Below are 14,066 nucleotides of genomic sequence, written 5' to 3' on the forward strand. Positions count from 1 at the left end.
TATATATTTATATATATATATATATATGACATATAACAACTGAGGCTCTAATTCCACTTAAAAGAAGATTTCAATGTTATTAACTCATCGTTCCAGTTTCTTAATTATTCACACAATGAGTGAATCATTAGAATCAATCCAATATCTCGTGTTCAAAAGTGAATCATTCAAAAGTACCGACTCATAGGAGTCGTTTGTTCATTAATCTTTTTGACATCCTTGATTCTGAAAACATTTTGCTCATTTATTTTCTCCATGCAGATTTTAAAAAGTCTTTACCAAACCAACAAACTTCAAGATGAACCACAACTTTACAAAACTTTGATTTTAAAGCAAAAAATAAATTGAATGGAAAATTTGAACATGCATTAATTATATATGCCTATTATTAAACTTATTTTTTTTTAAAGTAAACTGACATGTGGCTTCTACAGATTAAGAACATATGTCCGTCTGTAATGTTATTGCTAAAAATAATTTTCTCTATGAAGAAACTAAATGGGACTCATAGTTCCAGAACATTGTGGTTCGTCATTGTGGTTTGGTTGCAGCTTTTTTTCTTCTTTTTTTTTTTTTAAAGCACCCGTTCAGACAGCCAACCGGCTCTTGGTTACTAACACTAGGGGGATATCAGGAAGAATGGCTTTGTGAACAAAGTGAATTTCAAAGGCGCAGTCTGATTGAAAAGAACAGGTTCAAACACATTGGACAGAAAGCAGAGGAGTCTACGTTTCATGGTATGCTTGAATTTCAGCCCCCATGGCCAGGAAATTGTTGCAGAGGAATGACATGGGCCGATATTAAATGTTGCATTGAATGTTTTAAAGCGCACGCCATGCATATCGCAGTAAAATAGGACCCAACCGTATTAACCCAGGTAAACGCACAGTTGTGATACTGGAAGTTTGCCCAGAAAATGCACACTGACGCCATGGTCAGCGCTTTCTGTGAAATAAATCACCCACGTTCTTACATGACAGGTGAAGACCTGCAAGACTCCATTGGAAACTGAAGATAGTCTCAAACCGCAGGGCAAAACTCTGCAAGAAACACACCTACGAGCATCCAAAATAAGTGCCAGGATCATGAAAGATCTCGTTTGATACAGTGGCGAGCAGGTTTCCCCTTCTGACTGTCCTGTGTGTGTGCTGTAAACACAGTGTCCAAAATACCGTCTCGTACCAACAAATCTGGTTGTGTTCGCAGTTGAACCGCATCCATTTAAAAATCAGGCAGATAGAGAGAGCTTTCTGAAAAGGGAAACTCAAGGGAGGGAGAAAACATGCAGCGCTGTGAATGCTCAGAGTAATAATGCATCCTTTCTGAACGACAGGGACGACATGCGGGAGGGAGAGGACAACCAAAACTTTTAGAGCCTGATACTAAACAAGGCCAATTAACCTTAGGGTGCGTTCACACTTGTCATGTTTGGTTGGATTAAAACGGACCCTGGTGCGATTTCTCGGTTAGTGAGACCGCTAAAAAGATGGGTCTCGGTCCACTTCCAAACAAACTGGTGCGGTTCAAGTGATAAATGAACGCAACACGGACCAAAGACATGTAAACGAACCAAAAACAGGACGTGATGTCACAAGATGCAACGCACAGTCAGCTGATTAAATGACGCGGAAGATCGGTGTATCCAAAATGATTAACTTTAACGTTAGAGGGCAAAAGTGCAATATTTGGTTCGACGAGCATGTTTCCAAAATGCTAGAAAAAACGCACAAAAAGCAAACCTGGTTCTTCTCATAAGGACCTGTGCTGCCCATTATTATCCGGTACAGACGACAGAACGGCCTTCTCTTTTCTGTACAACGGAGGAAATACGGCTGCTGTTTTGAATGTTTTGAACATTTCATGAGCTCTTCATGAGTTCTCAGCGGGTAAAAATGACCGCATGTAATCCGGCACACAGCGTTGTTTTGAATGTTCGGTAAGCAGCTCCTACGTCATATAAGCCGACCAATCAGGTTGTGAGCGTCTGCCTGTGCCTTTGGTTCGGTAACTTTAGGTTCGCTGTTAAATATGCCAGTGTGAATGCTAAGCGGATCAGGACTGTGTTTTATTTTTGTTTTTTGGTCCGGACCAAACGAACCAAACTAACCGAACTACAAGTGTGAACGCACCCTAAGAGAGCAACTCCAAATTTGATTTTGACATCTCAATAAATGAGCGTTCACTGAGATTTTGTTTGGGCGCAGTACTAAAAGTTTCCACTAGACGAAATATACACTTCCCATTCATTTCCAATGCACTCATTTTTGAACGCGAACAATACAAGTGTGACTTTTTTTTACAGGACCAATCATGACATTCTTCTTTCACACGAATAGAATAGGAGTTCAAAGTCCGGGCTCTTCCAAGCTTTATAATGGCTGGCTGTTTCTGTTTTGAAGTCCATAAAAGTGCATCTATCCATCATAAAAGTGCTCCACGCGTCTCCGGGGGGTTAGTAAAGGCCTTCTGAAACAAAGTCATGTGTTTGTGTAAGAAAAATATCTATATTTGAAACTTTATAAACTGTAATCTCTAGCTTCCGCTAACTGGCGTTCCAGCGTATGGCGCAGGACGGAGCATAAGTTCCCGTAATTAATTGTTTATGGAGTAACTCACTTTGATGTCGAAGCACGTAATCTTGAGACTTTTGCTTTGTTGAAGAAACCCACATATATGTACCCAAACCACACATATGGTTTGGGTACAAGGTGATCGCGTTGAAAATAAAGGCGTTTGTCTGGCGTTAGAAGATCATTTGAAACATTGCCGCGGCTCGTTTAAGAAAATGACAGCTCCGAAGACACGCCGCTTTAGTTCGAGGTAGTGCTAACAATAATAAAGAAAGATGATGATCAACACCTTATGTGTTACCACTGAAATGTAGATGTAATATATTTCCAAATGTAAGCTCATCTAATGCAGAATGCACACTGTTGTCTGCCCTGGGTCTAACCTCGAGTGTTTTAGCCTCTTTACTTTTTGCAATATTTGTGAGTGTGCAAACCCAAACGCTGTGACCTCGCACCAAAGGTTTTTATTGGTTTATTAAGTACAAACAGGCGAGTTATGAAAAATTGAGTGTGAGGGATTTGTTCACTTCACACAAAAAAAATTTGTAATGAGATGGCTGACTGTAGTAGCGTTTAGACCACTGTATAATAGCCTAATTTAGAGATCACTTTTTTTTTAACCAACAACTTTGATCGGTTAACGTTGATACGGTCAACCATCGGTCAAACGGTCATCGGTTTACATCAACGTCATCGTTCTCAGCCACTCCCTCTGTTCTCTGATTGGACCGGTAAACATTTGGCCAGAGAAAATGAGCAAATATACCACAAACCTGAGTCCTGAAGGAAAATGAAAATTGAATGGAAGTACGTAGGAGGGCGGAGCCAGGCTAAATAAAATGTAGAGTATATCTCAAACAATGCAATTCTTCACATGGACTTGGTTCTTGTGAGAACTAGCATATTCTCACCGGAGCGTCCTACGTGATAATGGGAAGTTCTGATCATTTTAAGTGACAGATCTTTGAATCTCTCATTGAGAGTCAATTCATTAGTTTCAGCAGAATATAATTAAAATGCTACACACATAGCCAAATTCCCCAACACATCAACTTGACTGTTGATCACATTTAGACAAAAAAAATAAAAAATACAAATGCAAAGACAAGCCTAATTATAAGAAACAGAAACTATTCATTCATTGCTTATCTGGGTGTTCATTTAGACTATGCAGACAGTTTTCCTCATCTCCTGATCTGAGTCACTCGTTCATCCCGTAAAATCCCCATAAACAGACCTATATAAGTCTGTAGTATCAGAAACAGAGTTGATTAGTTAATCTCTTGAGTCTTCAGGTTGTTTGTTCTTTTGTCACGTAACTGTATATTGTTTTTAGGAATCTTTGCTTTATCAAAGTGATTTTCCCCATCATACGGGTCAAGTTTAAAGCACTACCAACTCTTTCCGGTACAGACAGGATAGCCTCTATGGCAGGGGTCGCCAAGTATATTTGGCCACGGGCCAAAAAAAAAAAAGTGCCACTAGATGGCGGGCCAGAATATAGTCAAGGGATAAATAAATAAACCCAAAACATAAAAGAGGATTTGAATAAGCCCATTATTGGCATTTATGATTGCTCTTAACGAACTGTGTTTTATTATTTCCACTTTCCATATTTGTATTTTAATTTGCTTGTTACACATGGAACCTATATGTAATACTTATTTGACGTCACGTAGCACACGTTTACACTCAGAATTATTCCTTGGCATCTCACGTAGTAAACTGCATTTTTTTTGCAATTGTTTGCGTTTTGGGGGTAGGCTAAACGATATCGAGTACAGAGTGAAGTTAACATTTAAGATAGCACTACCAAAGAGTCTAAAGAGGAAAGTTAACAGCGAAAACAGGGCATACAAAGAAGAATGGGAAGACATCTGTGCATGCATCCTACCTGGTTTTGTGAATGCAAAGCTGGTGTGTCTAATCTACAACGAAGTTGTCACAAAGAATCAGACGACACCACGAGACGAAGCATGGTACCTTTTTTTTGCTGGTTCTTGTCAATATTTTTTGATAAAAAGGAAGCTGAATTTGAGTTTTTGTTGTTCACATGTTGGTGCCAGTGCCTCGCGATATAATCAAACGTTTCAATATTTCACTGTTTTATTTTTATCATCATACCAGACGTTTCATGATGGCGTGTCTAGCGATCTATTCCACAGACTCTTGAATGTCTTTCAGAACTTTTCAAATTAAAAGCTCTGAATTTATCCCAAAATAAAACATTGCTGCTAAAACATTGCTGTATTTTTTTGAAGGCAAAATCACTAGACAAAATTGATTGAATGTTGATATAAATTCGCACTGTCCGCTCTGAGCGGGGCTCGAACTCGGGTCTTTTCTGCACGGAAGTCTGACGCTCTAACGATGAGGCTAAATGTTGCGTAATTTTCCACTGGCCACTAGAAGAAGTGAACCGTCTCTTGAAATAACGGGAGTTAACCTGCACAGTCCTCATTAGCTCGCCTCTGTTACACTGACAGATATATTTCAGAACCAGTCGCTATCAAAACAATCTGCCAGATTCGGCAGCTGCGGGTGCGCCGCGGGCCAGATATTAACGCTGGCGGGCCACATTTGGCCCGCGGGCCGCCAGTTGCCCGACCACTGCTCTATGGGGATGTCATGGGTTGAATGAACGACTCGCACTCGAACCCGAAGACTGGAGACATGAACTAATCAATTCCGTTTCCTGTACAGAACCTTTGGGATTTTTCGCATGTGCGGTCAACACAAAATGAACGAATAACTCTCTGAAACAGTTCGTTGTTCTCGAGTCATATTACAAATTCGTTGAAAATGAATGAATCGTTCATGACTGACCCACTACCAGTGTCTCATGAACGTGTGTACGGCCGATAGCAGAAGTTAGGGTAACGGTTTGTAAAATTTTAAATATGGATATTTCTCTTATACACGCATGGCTTAGCTTCAGAAGGCCTTTATTAACCCCCCGGAGCTGTGTGGAGCACTTTTATGATGGATGGATGCACTGTTATGGACTTCAAAAACAGAAACAGCCATTATCACTAACATTATAAAGCTTGGAAGAGCCAGGACATTTTTAATACAACTCAGATTGTATTTGTCTGAAAGAAGAATGTCATATACATCTAGGATGACTTGAGGGTGAGTAAATCATGGGCTAATTTAAAACATTTTGGGTGAAGTATCCCTTAAAAACACCATGTAATCTCAAATTTTCAGTAGTGGAAACGTGGCTAGCTTTAACCAGCTAATTCAATAAATGCTACTTTGCACAATGCTTTGGTAGCATTAGCATATCACTTGCTGAATGAGGACAGCAATATAATGCATTTGACATACTGTATACTGACATCTCTGTTCGCAAACTTATCTCATGCTTCACTCACCACCGTGATGGAAACCCTAAAAAAAACATAATAGACACTTAACTCAACATAAAACATTAAACACTACTAAATCTCCCACTTAACGTTAATCTTTCACACACACAAAAATTCATAATATAACACCTAATTTTGGCATTTACTCTATCTTTTGAGTGTCATGGCAAAACTTATAACAATATAATATTATAAATATTATATTATATGTTTTTCTTCATTTTCAACACTTGATGGATTGTGATCAATCCAAATCGTGCGTGGTGTATTTGTGCTATCATTCTTAATAGCACATGGTTTTTATTGTATCGATATTTTATCATCTAATGCAATATGACAACAAAACCTGGACCATAATGATGACCAATTTCCATACAAAAAATAATAATACTGAACCCTCAAACACACAAGTTAGTTGTATATAATTTTCTTTTTAACATAATTGACAGGATAAAAGCAGGACAAGCAGTAACCTGAAGGGGAAAAAAAAAACACATTCATTCCTTTAATTAAACTAAAAGACAGGATAGATAGAGATAGATAGATAGATAGATAGATAGATAGATAGATAGATAGATAGATAGATAGATAGATAGATAGATAGATAGATAGATAGATAGATAGATAGATAGATAGATAGATAGATAGATAGATAGATAGATAGATAGATAGATAGATAGATAGTTTCAATGCAAATCATAACGGTTATATGTTAACAAAAAACAAACTTCTGGTCACTTACATAGATTAGGACAGATTCCAGGTTTCCATTCCTTTCAGAGTCATTACATAAAACCAACACTGATTTTTAAAAAGCCTGTTGGTGAGACAGGCTATGTAATCATATATTGTGTTCAGATATCTTCACCAGTCGCATTATCTTCTGCTCAAGCGCCAACTGTGTCTCCAAACCGCGTAATTTACTTCTGGACTCGACAAACTTTTTCGCCACAAACATCCAAGCAACCGCGTCGGTAAACAAACCTAAAGTCTGCTCTAAGAGTTCAGTTTCATGCTCGGAGAAAGAATAATATTCCTCAATCACAATAAAACGCTGTAATCCTTGCGAAACGAACGAGTTATAACGCGCGTTTGCTGAGAACAACGAAGCGCGTTCAAACACTCCATCTACGCGACGCAACAAACTAGCGCTTTCCATAGAGCCAACCAGGTCGCCTACAGCACACCCCTGACGTCAGCGGTGTCTTGACCAATCAGAGCGCTCGCATTATAATCAGTGGTTGCATTGATTCTAATGGAGCGGTATAGTATTGTCGCACTCATGAAGGAAATATGAAACGTCACATTCTAAGCAAAAATCTTCACCGAGGAGATTTTCAGTGGACCTTCAAATCATGAATCTCCAACACAGATTTCAATTTCAGGGACAACCACTGGGTTTGATTTGTTCCACACAGCACCATTAACTCAGATGAGACCAAAATGTGTTTAACACAAGCCTGAAAAGTTACAAAGGATGCATCATGCATGTACCTTTGATTTCATATTTTACATTCACATATAATTTATAATGGACAGAAGGATAAATGGATGGACAGAAGGAAGGATGTAAGGATGGGTGGAGGATGGATGTGCAGACAAATGGATGAATGAACAGATAGACAGACAGACAGACAGACAGATGGATGAACAGATGGAAGGATGGATGGACGGACAGATGGATGGAAAGATGGACGGATGGATGGATGGATGGATGGATGGATGGATGGATGGATGGATGGATGGATGGGTGGATGGATGGATGGATGGATGGACGGACTGAAGGATAAAAGAAAAGATGGATGGATGGATGGACTAATGGATAAACGAATGGACAGATGAATAGAAATAAGGGTAGATGAATGGGCATACCGATTGACAGACAAGCAGAAGTATGGATGAATGAATGGATGGATGGATGGACGGACAGATGGATGGACAGACAGATGTACAGACAGATGGATGGATAGACAGATGTACAGACAGATGGATGGATGAACAGATGTACAGACAGATGGATGGATGAACAGATGTACGGACAGATGGATGGACGGACAGATGTATGGACGGATGGATGGACGGACAGATGTATGGACGGATGGATGGACGGACAGACAGACGGATGGATGGACGGACAGATGTACAGACAGATGGATGGACGGACAGATGTATGGACAGATGGATGGATGGACAGACAGACGGATGGATGGACGGACAGATGTACAGACAGATGGATGGACGGACAGATGGATGGACGGACAGATGTACAGACAGATGGATGGATGGACAGATGTACAGACAGATGGATGGATGAACAGATGAACAGATGTACAGACAGATGGATGGACGGACAGATGTACAGACAGATGGATGGACGGACAGATGGATGGACGGACAGATGTACAGACAGATGGATGGATGGACAGATGTACAGACAGATGGATGGATGAACAGATGAACAGATGTACAGACAGATGGATGGATGAACAGATGTACGGATAGATGGATGGACCGACAGATGTACAGACAGATGGATGGACGGACAGATGTATGGACGGATGGATGGACGGACAGATGTACAGACAGATGGATGGACGGACAGATGTACAGACAGATGGATGGACGGACAGACGGACAGATGTATGGACGGATGGATGGACGGACAGATGTATGGACGGATGGATGGATGGACAGATGTATGGACGGATGGATGGACGGACAGATGTATGGACGGATGGATGGATGGACAGATGTATGGACGGATGGATGGACGGACAGATGTACGGACGGACAGACAGATGACAAACAGAGCACCACACACCCCAACCCATCCCTCCTCCACATCCTCATGCTCAGCTGCAGGACGATGAGGGTCTGAGTAAAGATGCTCCACTGAAATAACAACAGGCAGCTGAACTTCAAAGGCAAGAGGCTTCCAAAGAGAGGGCACTGTAACTGGATCAAGCCATAATCAAAGCGCTCCGGGCGAACCCTGTATCGATCGCCAGCAGTTCATCAAAGCTGACAAGGTCAGCCAACAACACAGCGGGAGAGAAGGGGAAAAAAGAAGGGAAGAGAAAGAAAATCACAGAAGGATGAGGGCCACAGAGGCAGGGTGTGTAATGTTGTTGTCTGAGAAAGTACCTTTCTATTCCAAAATTCAATAAGATAACAGTTTTTTAATTATCTTATATTGAAAGTTAGGCTAATACCACTTACTGAGTGGAAAATATCACTTTTTAAAAACAGATGTACACCAATAAACTGTGAAACTAAAGCTCTGCTCCAAAACCTAGTGGGTCTATCTCGGCATTAAAGATGCAAAAGCGGTCTTTATTATGCCTTAAAACAATTATTTCAAGAAGTGAGAGAAATGTCAACTATAGACATATTTGATTCAATACCGAAAAGTATTGATAAAAATAGATTACATTAAGTGCATATGGGCTTATATGTTTGTTCTATGCAGTATCGTTTATCTTTATTTTTATATCGAAATCAATTGGAATGACATTGCATGTTTCAGTACTGCCATTTCATGCATTTTACAGCCTATGTAGGCGATTTCAAATCAGTTAAGTGCACGCAACACTACAATATATGACAAAATAATCGCAATTAAAAGCCGTATATACAAGCAATTAAAAAAGATTAAACCTTTTATGTTTACTTGTATTTCATGTGAACATTAACTGACATCATGAACATATGAATGTGTTGTTAAATTATTGAATTATTAAATTAAAGGTGCACTATGTAGTATTTTTGCAGTAAAATATCCAAAAACTACAAGGCCAGTGTTATATATTTTGTTCAGTTGAGTACCTACAATATCCCAGATGTCTCCAACTATTTGTAGAAAATTGCTATTTTAACCAATGACCGGGACGTGTCAGCTTAGCGTTTGAGGGAGTCGCCTGTCAATCGCGTCATATCTGCGCTACCCTCGGTTTCTGCTTTTATTTGGCAGGAGCGCTTTACTCTTAGCAGTGTGAACAAGTGAACGCACAGAGTAACGACATAACCTAATTTTTAACACACTTAAATGTATCTAATATGATAAACAGAGCTGCTTCACCTCATAATCATAACCGGAAGAGCGGATCAGTGCAGGCGCCCGTCGACTGTGTCCCGTCCCGTCATAATAAAAGTCCCGGTGTTTGCGAGGCGGGTATTTGTTTAACAATCACTCCAGCGGCCGTGCTCAGCTCCTCAACACTCGGTCCTGATCTGCTTTACACTACAGTAACGTTAATAACCGCATGCATGAACGTGATTTCTGCCCGAGTCCTATTTTCCACCGGCTGTGAGGTGAAGACCACATGTCCCACGATGCTGCGCTCAAACTTTGCGTCATCGAACTACGCATTTGTTTTGAATAGGCGCCCTCCAGTGGACGGAAAGTTGCATAGTGCACCTTTAAAGTAAAATTAAATATTTTACGTCTAATGTCGGTTTCAAACTACATGATATCAGCCCAATTTTGTCACAGTCTATTTGACGTAAGGTGTTGTGGTGATTCATAAACGATAATGTCCGTTCGGGACGAAGGAATCGATCGCATTATCTTGAATGGTGCATCGTAGTGGCAACAGCTGTCACTTCATGATGTCTTGACAGAAAGACTAGCATTTTTAAAAAATCGTTTCTTCACGACGGGTTGTCTCACATTTGTGACGTTGACCAATAGGAGCACCGAAGCTTTTAAGGAACAGCTTTCAAACATGGGGTAAAAGGAAGAGACAATGGTATTAGTGCTCTCTTCTGAGGATTAGCAGCCCATACTGGCCTCTTCGTGAAATCCAGGAACCAGTCTACTAACGGTTTTCTTTTCTTTTTTTAGGGGGGCTTTTCTTATGACAATACAATACAAAACACAACACTTCAGTAGCCATTGATTGTTTACGTTGATGTTTCCAGAAGTCAGTCACTACTGTAACCGGTCCTACTCGACTCGTTTCGAGCAGGTTTCTTTTGGTCAGGGGAGTGAGATTTACACTGACAGCTCTTATATGGCCTACTTTACACTCACCCCCCTAAACCTCACACCATCCGGGTCACGGCACCAAATGTAACCAGTCCTACTTGACCTGTTCCAAGCGTGATTAGAACTAGCGTCTATGGCGTGGGAGGCAGGTTCGCTAACAAGAGCGCTAAAGACTGCAATCTCTAGCATTGCCGCCAGTGTGCCAACTCTTACTAGCTAGCTGTCGTTACACTAGTTTTGCCTCCTCGATGTCATCACGCACATTGTTACGGACAGCAAGTGATGACTGGTCATAAAGCAAAGTGTAGTCTGGTATGTTTGTTGTCCATGACACAAAAAGGAGTTAAAATTTAGGTGTGCTAACAAGGATGATAATGACCACAGCAGCCGCTAGTGTCATTTGCTAACGCGACTCTTGAGGCCAGGGGAGTGAGGTTTACATGCACAGCTCTTACTGGGCTATGTTACACTCACCTTCCTAAACGTCACTCCCATCCGGGTTCAAACCGATGTCGCTAAAGACTGCTAAAGACATTGTTACAGACGAGCGATGACTGGTTGTAAAGTAACGTGTAGTCTGGCATGATTATTGTCCTCGACACTACAAACATTTTGGAGTAAAAAACGAATCGCATAATCTGACACACTGACTATCGTAACAGACAAAAACATTGTCTGTTACGATACAACAATTGGTGGACTATTGCATGGGTGCTCATCCCTAATTTGCAACCCTCAATGTGAACTGAACCTCGAATTGTTACTCAGTGAATATACTTTGTGTGTCTGAATTTTTTCCGAAACTCTAGGGGACCAAATCTCTCTGACGCCTCACTGATGAGGATGGACGAGTCCTGGCTGCTTCCTCTGGCCCTCTGAGTCCCACATGTGTTTTACTGCGCTGGAGGAAGATCAATACAGGCTAAGCAAATTATGGAGCAGATCAAAGCAAAACAGTTGGGAACTCTTAAGGACTTAAGACAATATTTTGACATCTAATATGAAGTATATGGACAGTATCGTTTAATTTACTCAAAGCATTCGGATTAATCGTTTAGCAAACATTAGCGCATGCAGCTGCAGGTGAAGATGTAAGCAATGCATGCGGCAAGCGCAAGTAAATTAATATGCATCGTTTATTCTATGCTACAAAAATGTTGATCCATAAAAGCAGGGAGGGACAGAACTTTTGGCTGGAAATAAAATATGGGAGTGTGTTCCTGATTTACATTCCTCATACAAGTGTTGCCTAACGACTCTCAGGTGCAAACGAGTGCAACTCAGTTCTGTGTGACAAAAAAATCATTTAGTTTAGATTTTGTGCTGGATTGACAGACAGACAGACAGACAGACAGACAGACAGACAGACAGACAGATAGACAGATAGACAGATAGACAGATAGACAGATAGATAGATAGATAGATAGATAGATAGATAGATAGATAGATAGATAGATAGATAGACAGATAGACAGATAGACAGATAGATAGATAGATAGATAGATAGATAGATAGATAGATAGACAGATAGACAGATAGACAGATAGACAGATAGATAGATAGATAGATAGAGAACGACAGACAGACCGACAGACAAAACGACGGACCGACGGACCGACGGACAGACAGACAGACAGACAGATAGATAGATAGATAGATAGATAGAGAACGACAGACAGACGGACCGACAGACAAAACGACGGACGGACGGACGGACGGACGGACGGACGGACGGACGGACGGACAGACAGACAGACAGACAGACAGATAGACAGATAGATAGACAGATAGATAGATAGATAGATAGATAGATAGATAGATAGATAGATAGATAGATAGATAGATAGATAGATAGATAGATAGATAGATAGATAGATAGATAGATAGATAGATAGATAGATAGATAGATAGATAGATAGATAGATAGATACAATTGGCTTGTCATTTGTAAATTTTGATTGGTTGGTGGAAAACATTTCCTGTTTGATCCTAAATCCTGGATCCTGTTGCCTACAAAATTTTCCGGATGGACAGACAGGCAGACAGACTGATAGAGCTGGTAGAAAGATGAGAGATCAGAGAGACCATCATCTATATCAGCGTTTGTTCGGCTCTTCCTTTGAGGAACGGCCCAAACACTGCGCCGGCCATCAGAGTCCGTCTGAGATCTGGCTGCGGATCAGCAAACAGCGGCGGCTCTGGAATTCCTCCGGACGGACGGAGGGAGGGAGGGAGGGAGAAAGAGGGACAGAGCGGCCGGAGATGGGAGTGCGTTTGTCAGACAGTCTTCTGGACTTCCACACACTTTTTGGAGTGTGGATGTCAAATTTCTCTAGGGGCCTCCATTCCACAGCGAGGGAGGTTCGGGGCCAGAGGAATTCTGACATGATGTCTCAAGGCCAAAATGAAAAGAAACAGCAGTCTGACTGTATTACAGCGGAAAAAGACACACAAAAATCTTCAAATCTCAATATCAAACTCAATGCAATTTAGACAAAATAAATGATTTTTCTCTCAAAAACGTGCTCAGTTTCCAAACAAGATCAACTCTATTAATACCAATTATGAAATAATGTTTTTTGTAAATTTCCCGTTGACACGTTGCAAGCGGTGCCTTCTAGACTGATTTTATAAAAATGAAGACTTTTTATATTTATATATATATATTTATATAAAATTATTATATTTTGTTTAATGGGGATGAAAGACAACAATTCCCACAATGCATTGCTTCGCAGCCCTGTGAGACCACTCCCAAAGCCACCGCTATTGGATCACTTTCCCACCGCGTTCATCTTCATAAAATCAGTTCAGTTGGAGAACAGACACTACAATTAAAAACTGAACGTGTGTGTTCAATATAATGTGAGTGAGTCGCAGTGAGAGTCACGGCACAAACGCAGCAGGAGTCAGATTACATTCATCAGGAGAGCTGAGGTAAGCGCGTCTGCAGCATACATTCACAGCGCGTGTTCAGTCTGTCGCATTTTCACTTCATGCCTTTGGACGCTTAAATTTCATAGGAATTAATTTGAGAAGTTGAAACACTCTTGCTCCGTTTCCATGAATGACCCGAGTGCTGTGAGTGCGATCCCACCCCTCCTCGACGGGTTTAACATCCAGAAATAGTTCCTCTAC

The 14,066-nt window shown here is 40.8% G+C and overlaps 1 protein-coding gene across 3 annotated transcripts in view; it reads right to left on the bottom strand.

Moving 5' to 3' along the window:
* disp1 (dispatched homolog 1 (Drosophila)) overlaps window positions 1-14,066 on the bottom strand; it is a 102,923-nt gene that overhangs the window by 38,105 nt on the left and 50,752 nt on the right. Inside the window, exons 1-2 of one of the 3 annotated variants that reach the window (XM_067418234.1) lie at window positions 6,684-7,089; window positions 5,912-5,963 (exon numbers count right to left, since the gene is read on the bottom strand). The exons of 1 other annotated variant lie outside the window; for it this stretch is intronic. The gene's annotated coding sequence lies outside the window, so the exon portion shown is untranslated. Of the gene's footprint in view, window positions 1-5,911; window positions 5,964-6,683; window positions 7,090-14,066 lie in introns of those variants that run through there. One more of the 3 variants, XM_067418232.1, reaches the window with a different exon arrangement.

This window comes from Pseudorasbora parva, chromosome 15 (genome assembly GCF_024679245.1).
Source record: "Pseudorasbora parva isolate DD20220531a chromosome 15, ASM2467924v1, whole genome shotgun sequence".
Taxonomy (NCBI): Eukaryota; Metazoa; Chordata; class Actinopteri; order Cypriniformes; family Gobionidae; genus Pseudorasbora; species Pseudorasbora parva.